Source organism: Parus major, chromosome 4 (genome assembly GCF_001522545.3).
Source record: "Parus major isolate Abel chromosome 4, Parus_major1.1, whole genome shotgun sequence".
Taxonomy (NCBI): Eukaryota; Metazoa; Chordata; class Aves; order Passeriformes; family Paridae; genus Parus; species Parus major.
Window position 1 is genome coordinate 34,786,249 of NC_031771.1, and position 13,023 is coordinate 34,799,271.

The window sequence follows — 13,023 nt, forward strand, 5'->3', positions numbered from 1 at the left end:
GGAAATACTTCTTAAGTTCAGCTCATTATTAACTTATTTTTCCAGAGCAAATGTTTAATTCCACCCCTGTTTAGTCAACTATATATAAATGTGTCTTGGCTGGGGACTTTTTAAGTGCCTCATACAACATCCTTTGCTATATAAGGAGAACATATATGATACCTTTGGTGATAGTACTCATTATACCTTTTATCAGATACACAAGATTAAGCAAAGAAAGGAGGTCAGATTTTTCTTGGCTGTTTTTCACATCTTACATTAGCTGCAGTCATTTCCTAACAAATTAAGTGGACGTAGATTCTAAAATCCTTCTAGACAGCCATAGTAGGTATTGTCAAGCTGCAATCCAGAAAAAAAAATATTGTTCTACTTAAAGCCATGACCCAACTGACCAGTTTAACCTAAAATTCATGCTGTTGCACAAAGCAAAATAAAATATCTGCACTGAATCTGGAGTAAAAAGGAATCTGACTCCATCAGTTTGGGTTCACACATGATACATCCCCTACCCTAACCAAATACTTCTTCAAGATTCTTTGAAACATAATGAAATCTAATTTGATAAAAAGAGTTTTATCCTTCTGAGAAGCTAAACATGAACTATTTTTTTTTTCTTTGCTCTGACTTCAATAAGAGACTTGCTATGTATGCTACAAGGCATTTACCTTGTATGTAATCCAAAACCCATAGGAATCAGTATAGGCAAAACTTTCCTCTTTTTCAGAAGTTAATGATTTTGTTTTCAGGCTTTTGGATTCCGGAGGAAGCCTTATTTCAGAGACATAATACTGTAAGGCCTAGGAAAATAATCTGAGAATTCTCAGGGTATAGCAGGGATAAAGGGAGAGCTATTTTTCATTGAAAAGTTGAGAAAAGCACAGGTTGAATAAAGCAACAAGATCTGAAGCAGGCACCACTTGCCCAATTCTGTAGTGCAGTAAATAGTATGCTGTCCCTTTTGTCTTTCCTGCTCTTTGTTAAGACATTATACTTCCTAGAATGGTGTTAGGTCCTTTTTTTTAAGATGTTATAACATTTTCATCAGGCAGCTACATGATTCTTAGGTGACCTAAGATATAGTACTACTTTCAACCTGGAGAGGTAGTTCTATTTTCCTCTGTTGAGGGAAAAACTGGTACAAAGTGCATTCGACATGGTGGCTGAGAAGTATGAGTAGCAATGGTCACTTTTAAAAGGTACAGTAAGAAATCTGTATTACAAATGGTGCAAAAAATGAACTCGTAGTGAAAAGAAGTACAGAATTAACACTGCTTCCCATAAATTTGCTGATTGTATATATTGACATCTCAGTATTGCTTTTTTATATTAAGCAGCAATTTGTTTTTGCTATTGTTTGACATTTGCTGTACTTCATCCTGAACTATTTATTGTAAAAATTTCAGCAGAGTGAAAAAAAGTCCACCATCTCTCTCTTTGGCACAGCACTACCAGCAGTCAGTCAGGTATACAAGAAATTAGGCTCAAATATATTTTTACCTAAGCTGCCTATGGAAAAAAATGACAAAAAAGGACATTTGTACACAACCACATTATAAATCTTTTGACTTACAAGCATCTGCTATTCTTGTTTGTGAGTGCTTTACCATGCATCTGGACCTTGACATCTAGGAGCTTACTGAATAACTTGAATTTTCATCTCTTATAACCTTTATTGTGAAGAACTACACAGGGTAACCCTTCTAATTCTTAAAATGAAACCCTTCCAACAGAAGAAATGCCTGGTGTTTTGGAAGCCAGAAATCATCATCCTAGAAAAGAGTCCTTTAAAATGTTCAGCATAGGAGAATGTTCTACTTAAAGTGTGCTGCTGATAAAAGAACTCTCTATCTCTAGAGATACAAAGCAGAAAAAAAATGATGTTGTACATCAGAGAGATAAAAGATCACTGTGCTGAAAGTAATCATCAAACTATGACTTTTTAAAGCTTGAAACTGCATTTTTCTAAAGTTTCCACTGTTTCTTCATTCTTTCTACATGTTTCCACAAAATAGTACCACTTCTTTAGAAACTATCAAAAATATCTGGAGAATATAAAAATATAAGTTTTTAAGAGACACTTAAGAAACTCCATCTGAAAGGTTTGTTCATTTAAAGTAAAATTCTCTAAACTATCAGTCCATTAAACCAACAATATTTTCCACTTACCAGAGATAAAAAGATATTGGTTTTAATATAATGACTGTACAAAAAGACAGGCTTAAAGACTGCAGAACAGTCTCCCAGGCATACAATTAATCTGAGTGAAAATTCTAGTTGGTATCTTGATATAAATAAAAGATACTGTTAATTTGTTGTTCAAATTACTGAAAACGTCCCTGCCAGGAGCAGTCTGAATAAATTCGGGTTTGACTGATAGGACATTAATAGCAAGCATTCAGACATTTAAATCAAAGGCTTATTATTCTTTGTAATACTCTTCCTGAACCCAGCTTACTTTCACATTCAGATCCTGACCAAGATTTTCCTTTTATTGCCCAACTTTATATTGATAGAAAGTATTTAGCATAATCATGTCTTTTTGGCTTAAAGGATTTATATAATAGGCACTTTCAAGGAAAAACAGCAGACAAAGTTACTACTCCTAAGGGATAATACTGATAATTGTGTCAGAATTAATTAAACACTAACACTCATTCTGTAAAGCGAATAAGTGGTCAGTGTGGCTTTGTTTTCACTGAGGAATCCAGTAACAAACATTTAAAGATACTGGATAACTCTGGTGGGTTCTGCTGTTCCCTCAGGATGTGTTCAAGAAGACTGCTGTGAAACATCCTCCTCCTCTCCCTATGGTATGCATTGATTGCAAGGAAACACACCTTACTCCTGTTTTCTGCTGAGTGGAACTTCTCAGGGCCACACAGCCCCCTGCAAGATTTCACATGGTAGGAGACTGAGCTAGCAAGCACCTAAATAAAACCTGCTGATATTGTTTCTGCTAAATCCACATGGATAGAGGCTGGGCTGTCACATGTTCTATGCACAAGTGTCTGGGTCTATAATGAATTCATCAGCAGCAAATCTTAGTCTTGGAATCTGAAACCCCTTAAAAAAGAGCCTTGAGTCATTTCCCCAAGTTTCACAACAAATCCTATTTTGTTTTCTATGGGGATGAATAATACAAACAGTGAAATCAGACTGTAAAGTACTCAATCTGAATTTACTGTATAAAAGTAATATAGACCACTGTTACCTGGAGTAATACAGTGACTGCCTTCTGCAAATTATGTTGCAGAAATAGAAATTTCTGTGCTGAGGACTAAAGCATGAAAGCAGCAATAGAATTCAGAAGGCATATGATTTATTTTTCAAGAGTTTATGATAGCATTATATCACACTTGTTATTTTTTGGCACAGACTGCATTGTGCTGCTGTACTGCTGGTCTGAGATTGAGTTGCACCCCTTTCTGTCTGTTCAGCTCAGAATCTTAGTAATATGAGTAATAAGTGCAAAAGATTTTCTGAAGAAACTGCATCTCTGATTCCTATCTGTACTTGTAGAGCACTTTTATTCCTTGTCTCTCACAAACTCATTCCAAGCACATCAGTGAAGCATAGCAGCAGCACTTGAGTTTACAAGAAACCGTTTACCTGGCAGGAGAGAACAAAAATTCACATCCAAGATTTACCGCTCATCCCAGAACATTGAACTGGTTCTTAATACAAAGTCAAACTAGGTGTGTCCTTACATTGATGGTGCATTAACAAAAATCTCTTCATCCTTGCAACCAAGCCTGGAAAAAACATATAAAAATACTATGCAGGCATTGAATTTTCAGTACAATTAACTGCTTTGAAAAATGCTGAGACTGCTAAGGAGATAAAGAGGACTCTCAGTGCTGGATAGAGCTATTTAAATAACGTGTTGGGAAATCTTAAATTTCATCTTTCTTCTTGTTTACAAATAGTAAATAGATGCAAATTTTAGAGAGTTTGTCTTGCTGAGTGTTTTAAGAGAACATTTTTTACCCTACAGATTTTTTCGATCAAGAGCTGAGATACTACAAAGAAAGATGTATTATGGAATCACGGAGAAAGTAAGTAGCTGGCTGCCTGACTATTTTTTATAGCCAGTAGAGTCAAGAATTCATTACATGTTTTGTGCAATTAGTCACACAATATTGGTTCTGTACCTAAACATTATGTAAATACGTGTGAGGGCTGCAGGAAAGTGCCTTTTATATCTGTACACCCTAATGGCTAGGAGCAGTTCAGTGTTTCAGAGAGAGAGCAGAAGTGAATTACGCTGCACACTTTTTAACCTTTCCTTATTTTCTTTATTTTTGTTTTTTTTTGCTTGTTTATTTTTCTCCCTAAGGAAATATATGGGATATACATGATAACTTGGGATGTAAAAACCTAATTCCTTTTCCATACTAGGAATAAAAATATATAAGCTATCTTGTCTGAGCTGGCTGTTTACAAAATATATACCCCTTTTTCTCTTGTCACAGTCACATAGAGTAATTGCATTTACATGAACACAGCACTAATTTCCAAGGACTTGCTCACTGGTCTTTGTCTCTGTTATAAGATAAATTGCCTGAATGCCAGGGTTTCTGCTGGAGTGTTTAGAGAGCTGCTGTGTCTATAAGCTGAGCATTGCTTCATCTACTTCCCTAACATAAAAACTGGAGCTGTTGCTGTCTTTAATATCATTCTGATTAGGTTACTTTTACCATTCCTTCCCTTGATAGGCATGGTGGAGTGAATGCTCTGATATATTACAATACAGCATTCAGAATTATTTTTGCTCATGTGCCATTTGCCTTATTGTATTTTTCTGTGTAAGTGGCAAGAGAAGTATTTTTCCAAACACAATGCAACTTTTGGACCTTCCTACAATTTATTGCAGATAATCAACAGGTGATAAATTTGGGGAGAACCTAAGTTCTTGATGAAGGATTTTGACATCTGATAAAAAAAAAAAAACTTTAAAATTGAAATTGTCTCTGAAGGAGATAAAATTCTAGAAAATAGGAGTCTGTATACTCAAAAGGAGCTTTAAATACAACTGCAGATCAATGAAGGTAGACAGGTATTCCTAGGTGTGTTCTGGAGCTCCTCCTACTAGAACAAAACACCAGCTTCACATGGCTTCACCTCTTTACATTCAATGAGTAAGTATTAGAGTGTTTTTTCAGCCTGTATCAGCAATGATTATTTCAAGTGTAGCTGAAACAGGAAATGCTGGACATGATTTTCCTTTTTAAAGGGACCAAGATAGATCAGCACCAAGTTGTTCACATAATAGAAATTCAGTCATGGATTCTTTGGCTTTGAAACTGTATTTTAGATCAGAGTATTCTCCAAAATTAAACTATCTGGGTCAATTGTCAGCATGTTTTCTGTGCTTCTCACATTGCAGAGATTACCTGGAATTGAAGTTTATAGGTAGTTTCTGATGGAAGAAAACCTGATAGTGACAGTATGCCCAATACAAACTCTGGCCCAACCAGGATGGTTGCTGCCAAACAGGATGTCCTGTTATCTATATAACATATATATGTTATAACACAGGAGGCATTCAGCAGCAAGGAATAGTTAACCTGCAGACAGCTCCAGACCTCCCCTTCCTCAGTGCTCCATCCAAAATAAATACTTGTCATAAGTCTTTCTGTTAATACTGCTATTCTGTAAATTGAAACCTATGCCATTCTAAACTCAGGCATTTTTATATATATTAGTATGATTTTAAAAAAGCACTGGGTATCTACCTTCTCTTGACTTAATGACAGTCTGTGTCTAAACAGTTTGGAAAACTGGGCTTTTAAACTTCACAAGGATGTAGACTTCTGAAAGTCATTATCATGCCTTACCAAGTCATTTCTTAGAAGCATTATAAATCATTTCTGTGAATGCTATTGTGGACATTTATGACAAATATTTCGTCCCACAGACTGAGACTGAGTCACACACCAAATATACTACACTTGTGACATCTGTCTCTGTATAATATGGTCTCCACTGTTATTAATTGTATGACTTTGAACGTTTTCCATTAGTCAACATTCTCTCATTGTCTCTCAACAAACTTCCAAAGAAATGACCGTGGTGTTCCAGTGATCACAAGCCACTGAAGCAAGAGGAGCTCTACTGAAGATTAATCCTACTGAAGACGCTCCTTTTTCAATTTAAAATTTGTGTAAATCTGGCAATTCAGTAGTATCCTTGAGTCTTTGTCATAATCAGCAGTCTGAACATGGAAACCCCTTCTATTTTCATTCTTTGTTCATTTGTGAATAACTGTATTGTTGGTCATATCAAAATGCAAATTATTTTTTTGACTTTTGAGTAATATGTATTTAATAATAAATCAATATTATACATATGTATTATACATACTGAGTATCTTTCCCAAATGCATAACAAGTATTTAATGAATATTTGTTTTAGTCTCCATTATCATTGAAATAAATGACATTTTTATCTATATGCTGGGCAATTTCATGGCTAGGATTCTTTTTGATCCATATTTTCCTTGAAAAAAAGCCTTTATTTTCAGTCTGATAATGATAGATTTTTCCACATGTAATATTTTCCTTTCCGTATTCCTTGTGAATTTTCCATGATTTATAACATCATGTGTGTATTTATTGTTATTAGCTTAACTATTGACTAAAAGCTTACCTTTTATTTATCCTCTAGTTAATAGATACTTTTTAAAATCAGACATCACCTTTCCTTATTATTTCAGTGTTACTTTTTTTTTACTAATATTCAATATTTTTTTTCTTAAAATTTGTCTCAGAGAAATTTTCAGTGTTGTATTTTTACTGATTTCCCATTTTTTTTGCTTAAAATTTTCTCTTCCCCTGATGAACATAAGTATTTGGAGGGGTTGTATAGTATGCATGTAGTAGTTTATAGTAATGCAATCTTTAACCCTGCTTATTGAACAGACATTACCAAATCATCATCATGTGTCACTGTAGAGGTCATAACCAGGTAGTATTTAGTTTAGTAAGTGAAATATATTTGTCTTTGTGTCATAAGGTTCCTGATGTGTGTTAAATCTCGTTTCTGTGTTTCAGTGTTTTCCTCCCCTTCTACTCATACTTTATCTATAAGCACTAATATATACAGGCAGAAGCCAATCTTTTGGGCTTACAAGACCTAAATCTGTGAGTCAGTGAATGATGGTAGTTATTGATCTAACCAGAAGCACAAGACAGAGAAATAATCTATACAATTCAAAATCAATGGCACTGACCTATCAATGATTTAAAAATTTAAAAAAGGACCATTTTGGACAAGGAATGTCTCTTATGTCTTCCCTATATTATCCTTGTAATGGCATATAACCACTGATTTTAATATTTTCATCATTAATCCTCCAGGTTTCTCTAATTCTGATTGAGACAAATGTATACTGACAAATGTATACTGACAAATGAGCAATTCCAAGTCTTCTTATTTACTATTTATTCTCAGCAGTGGCATATAAATAGTTAATAAGTATCATTCCCTTGTCTTCCCTTAGTGCCTTGGCTAATTTTGTAATCAATATCTTGCTTTGGAGCTAATTGCTTGATTTGTATTCCTCTGTGCCCATCCAGCCTGTTAGTGCTCTGCAGACTGCTGTCCTACTGCAATGCTTCCTTTTTTTATCACGTAAAGGCAACTCAAAAAATTGGTCTCACTCCTCAACAAAGATTCCACTATTTTCCAGATTCCTACACCACTTATTAATCAGTGGTTCATTTCCATATTTTTTACCATGTTTCCTTCTTTTTTGGACAATCCTTAATGGTTTAATGGAAAAATTGCACATCAACCTCAGAGTAATGGCATGTGTGTAAAATACGTTAAAAATGTTCTTAATATAAGCACCCCTTGTAGAAACATGTCTTGTGCTCTGATTCAGGAAAATGAATTGCAGCTTCAGAGGAAAGGATAGATATTCAGTGTTTGTGTTAGTTAAGCTGGTGAAAAATGTAATTTTTAATTCTTTTCTCTTAAAGTTGTTTTGTGGTCTAACATTTATTTTTGTTCTGCTCATAAATGTGAAATCTGGGGCCAGGTTCTGTGTTTCTGTCTTTCAGGGCTTCATTTCAGAAAAGTCACATTTCAAAACTAGAAAAATCAAAAAAAGAAAGAGTGAGGTGAAAAAGAAAATCCAAGCACTTAGATGAATGTTTTTTCTTTTCTCTATAAGTGATGTCCCAATCCAACTTTCAGTACCTTGTGGTTGTATCATTTTGATGCATACATTTTCAAAGTTTTATATTCCATGATTGTCATATTTTCTCTCATAAAGGACCATGGACATGGCATTTGGGATAAAGCAATTCTGTTTACAAATAAAAGTGAGTTTGTTTGCAAATATTTACTTTAGACTTAGTCAAAACCACATAAAGAATTGGAGCTGCTAGTTAATTTCTTATGAACCATCACAATTAATCATTTCTGCTAAGCCCTGGAGTGAATGGAGAGATCTATAAAATTAATTGCATTTCATCAGATACCAATGTCTTTATTTCAGTGTAGTCTACATGAAAACAGGAATACTGTCATTTCACAGGTGGTTTGATGTTTTACCTCATTCAGGAGGTAAACCAGACTATCTTCATGGTTCATTAATTTACAGCCTAACATGTAACACCATCCAGCAGCTCTCCAGTCCAACAGCAGAGCCCGGCACTGCTGTACTCTGACGATGTGCTAATCCCGCAGAGCCTCATATTTGACTGATACTTTGAATGGCTGCTGTGGCCTCCCGTCAAATTACCGTAGGTTATAGACCCAAAAATTGCCTTCCCATCAAGGGTTAAGCTATATAATGTAATTGAGGCTTATTCTAAAAAATCTGCTTGCCCTGAGGTCAGGCAGAGCACTGAGCTGCAATCATTAATAAGCCATTTTGTGTTTGCCTCTGTGATCAAAGAATTCTTGTCCAGAGCGCTGTAGCTTGTTTCCTTTGCATTTCAGCTTCAAATTTAGTTTCCAGAGAGAAGAGAGAATAAATTCTGACAATAACAATGGTGAATCTTTAATGGCACTTATTAAAGTCAATGTTTGATTTTTCAACTGTGCTACCTGAAATTCAATTTTTAGACCAAAAAATGCATTTAAAAGCTTTGGGGCCTTTTGTAACAAACACCCTTTTTCACAAGTTATACTGATCTGCTATGTTCGATGGAAGACTATTTTATGTTATTTGTTCCATTAGTTCCTTTAATTTCCTTTATAATAGCTGAACCTTTACAGCGGTTAAAAAAAATCTAATAGCAGCTTTGATCTTCAGATATCAGCTAGAGGGTACTCCACACTTAGATTTTAAATAATGTACTGTAGAAAGCTACCATCCAATGAAAAATTCTCAATTACTTTAAAAGCTACCCTTCACCATGCTTTTACATTTACAGGCTTTTCTCCTTTTTTTTTTTTTTTTGAAATTCCAACCTCCATATTACCGAGGTGCTTTAAGCAATTATTTATGATAGCATTACCTCATACTAATTTTCTGCTCAGTGCATAAACCAGAGTTGCATCTGCTTTTTTAGAAGAGGGAACATGATCTAGCTGATACATGTTTTTCCTCTTCTCTGGCATAATCAATGGAAACCTCTCCCCAGAGACAGCAGCACCTTTCTCTCCTTGCACAGAATGCAGTGTTGATTTAACTATTGTTTGGTAAACACATTAAAACAACCGAGAAAAAAAGTCCCAAAGCAGAACCCTGCATTACAAAATATTACAATGCATTTACTTTTGCACCACTAGGACCAAAAAATCTGACAGGTAAAGCTCTGAGCTTCATATTCTCTATGAGTTAATGTGCCTTGCTGTCTGTAACTAACACTGGCGCTATTCGTATATGCGTATGTTTGACTATGGATATGCATGGCTGGCTTCATCTACATTTACTGTGGGCATGACTGAACACAGACTGCTCCACACAATACCCTGCACATAAACAAAGATGCTTTTGCCCTCTAGAGAGTAACTGGTTGGGAAACATACATGTTTCTAGAGGAAATTTCGGTTTTGCGGGGAAAAAAGTGATTTGCTTGCAAACAAATCAGAAGGAAGTCTCTCAGGCTGCAAAGCCTGCCAGTTTTACTTGATTACAGGTTATTAGAGACTGGAGGTGCTAAAACAGGCACCTACACATGATGTAAGTGCAGCCACCTGCTGTGCATAAAGTGCATGGGGAATTGGATTAGATTCAGAATGGGAGCCTCAATAATCTGCTCAGCACCAGTGAAATGCAAAGGAGAGGTCTCAGTGATGACTAAATGAATGCTATTCCTTTGTGTTATGAAATGCCTTCTGCCATTCAGTATCTATACCTACTTACAAACAGAGAAACAGCTTTTGCATTAAATATGGATTTTTATTATAGTCCTGGTATAGGGGATACAGATTTAAATTTGTGTCCTGTGTGATGAAAAATGAGGCTTGATTATTGAAACCACCAAACTGCTGGGTGGTTTCTCACTCACTTGCTGAAACCTTTCTTTCTTGTATTAATAATTGAACAGGCCTGAAACTATCTTGCCACAGCTTTGCTATTAGCAGTGTCAACTAATCCAGTTCTTAATTTCTCCATCCCTCAAAATATTTAATTCCTGTCATACGGGGCTGCACTCAGTCTCCCACACCTGAGATGACTGCTCCAACCCCCTTGACCCTTGGATACATGCACACATAACTTCTGCTCTCCTCAAAATACCACCTCCCCTCACATTTCAACTCTGCTACCAATGTGCTAGGGTGCTTCTTATCTTGATTCCTGAGATCAGAGTACTTCTGAACCTGCCAGTCCCTGCTGATCTCTGTTAGGCAATTAGGTTAGAGGCATGTCATGGCTGAGAGATGTATAAAAGGCATTTGCTGACATTACTTATCACATTCTGAAGTCTGCTTCCAAGAAATGGGAGAGACATGATCTCAGCCTGATCTGAAGTTGCCCTTCTCCATTCAATTGCTTAGGTGGGATTCAAGTCCAGCTGAAAGGTGAGCCAGGTGAATGGTGACAGGACCGTCACTCTTTTGTTTTAATTCTGAATTACACTGATTTTAGCTTTCATGAAAGAATAGGATTTTTTGAATACCTGATATTAAAAAGCATAAGAGCAGCTAGGTAGTTAAATAACAGCTATAAGAAGAAAAATATTTCCCCTAATTTTTCTGCAAGTTGTAACTATGAGGGCAAAGCTTTTTAAATCTGCACTGCAAATCTTCAAAATATTTTAAGAAATTATTTCTAAGAACTAGATAAATGTAACTAAAGCAAGAGACAGAGGTAATTTTCATCTTATAATTGTAATTTACTAAGCATAGGTTTATCCTTTAAGATTATCTGGAAGACAGAACTGTGCAGACACAGTTGTCCATCTGTTTTCTGTCTTAAACTGAAATATCTGTAAAGAAATATCTTCATACATTTAAATGTGAAATGGGTGGTAAAGCTTATGTATCCTGAACTGAGGAGGAGCAGAAATCAGAGAACTTACTCTCTCTTTACAGAAATATTACAAAACTCTTAAGGATTTCCAAAACTCAAACTCACAGTAAATCTAAAGAAACATATAACAAATATAAAATATCCTTCCCTCAGGACATTACTTTCTGCACATTGTTCCTCAAATCCTTGGATTGAAGAAAAAAGAGATGTGTACAGTGAGATTTAAAATGTGGTCACGTGAGATTTGCAATTCCTTCATCAAGCTTTGTGGAACTGACAGTGCTCAACAGATACGTGCTTTTTTTCCCCCCTCTTTTCAATTTCAACTAAAGAGTAAACAAAATTACCAAAAGTAGATCGATACAAAAAGTTTCAATTTCTTCACAAGAGAATAATGTTGTTTTATGTTTGGTATTCCCATCTGAGATTTAGATTCTCCTCTTCTTTGCTTCCTCTGAAACATGGTGAGTAATGGATGCCCAACACTGAAAAAAGTATGGGGAAAAACTGTGTTTGCTCTTGGTACTGTAACTGTTTACAGTGATATTTTGGGGTCATCTTTGGGATCAAGGCCCCTTTTACCAGTTTAGATTATATAGTAGAAAATAATCCTCACTTCAATGCAGTTATAATCTTACTGGAAATGAATGACAAATGGAAGAGAGAGGGCAGACCCTTGACTTCTCCTTCAAGTATTAGTATTACCAATTTGGGTGTCTAGGTAGCTGGTGTAGCACCACAATATTAATTAATGTTAATTCATGGGTTTTGTATCACACCCCTTGATTGACATGGTATTTTAGCAGTGCTCACAAGTGCTCCTATGAAGAATTCCATTGGGCTGATGTTGTTCCATTTTTATGCAATATGTGAATCTCTTGGTTTTAGCTGCACAATTCATTATAGTTCTTTCTCCATTTCCTCAAATTAGGCACAGTCTGAATTACCTAGTTTGTCACAGGGCTCTAATTCACATCGACCAAGAAAGCAGCTGTGGTACTCAACTTCTTGCAAAATTTTCAATTTTCATAGAAGTTTTAAGATAAATTACCGTGTTGCTGGACATTACGTGTTCCCGTTTTTAATCTGATTTATTAATATAGGGGTGTTGAAGGATTTGGTTCTTTTTCTGACAGTAGCACCTACTTTATTCTATACTTCATGGTTTGAGACTTCTGGCAAAATATGAGATCAGCCTCCACTCAATATTTCATATGCTGGCTGTGAGACCTTTCACTGCCTGCAGCTTTTCTGTCCACCAATTTTGGGAGAACTCTGCCTGCAGAAGGCTCGGTACTCTTTTCTGTAGAGAACTCAAACACTCATCTCTCTGCTGGGGATATTTTGAGTTCTCTAATACATCTCCATGTATGAAACTAACCACTCTGTTCAGCTTCATCTAGTGACTTCTGTGCTCAACTAATAGTAATTATCACTGTACAGAAAATCAGGCTATGAAAAGCCAGTGTCCAAAAAGGAGACAGAGGAGTCCTACATCTTTATTCAAACCCAGGGAGAGAGCCCAGCGGGACACACACCACGGGGTTTTCTCGGCGATTCAGAGGGTGCAGCCTCCTTTCATCCCAAACTCC